Here is a 721-nt window from a genome sequence, read left to right as displayed (position 1 = left end):
CTACACGCTTAGAGTTAGGTATTGATGTAACGCAATTAGCTTTCGAATGGCGAGTTTTACCACGTAGGTTTTCAGAAGAACAAAAAGAAATTTTAACATCTTTAGATATTGATGAAATGTGGGCTAAAATATTAGAGTGCGAAGATGATAACGGTAATAAATCTTTTCCAAATTTAGCAAAATTAGTTGAAGCAGTTCTTTCTCTCCCACATTCAAATGCCGAAGCAAAGCGAATATTTTCTATTGCAGATGCAAAAAATAAAAAGAGAAATAAATTAGGAAATGATACACTTTCGGCCATTTGTGTCATAAAATCACCTTTTCAAGCCGCTAATATTAATTGTGTAAATTTTGAGATTGATTCGCGGCATTTAGAATTGCATAATTTTGAAAACTTATACAACACGCCAAAACGACATAATGATCATTAATGTATATTAAAGTTGTATAGTCCGCATTCTATAAGGCTTGTTTAATAAATAATATTATTGTATTAATTATATATTAAAGTTATTTTTCTAAATTCATGATACAATACTAGTCATCAGCCAAATAATATTCTATTTATCATTTATTAATTTTATTCTTATATTTTATTATATTTATATCTTTATTCCAAAGATTTAACGCTCGTGAAATTGTCAACAGAAATATAAGGCCGATACGAGCCATTCGCAGAATGTTTGTGCGGAAACTAAGCGTGTACATATATATATATATA

The sequence above is a fragment of the Pseudomyrmex gracilis genome, unplaced genomic scaffold (assembly GCF_002006095.1).
Source record: "Pseudomyrmex gracilis isolate BER0280 unplaced genomic scaffold, ASM200609v1 scaffold_1903, whole genome shotgun sequence".
NCBI classification, from domain to species: Eukaryota; Metazoa; Arthropoda; class Insecta; order Hymenoptera; family Formicidae; genus Pseudomyrmex; species Pseudomyrmex gracilis.
The sequence above is the reverse complement of the archived record's forward strand: the minus strand, read 5'-3'. Positions refer to the sequence as shown.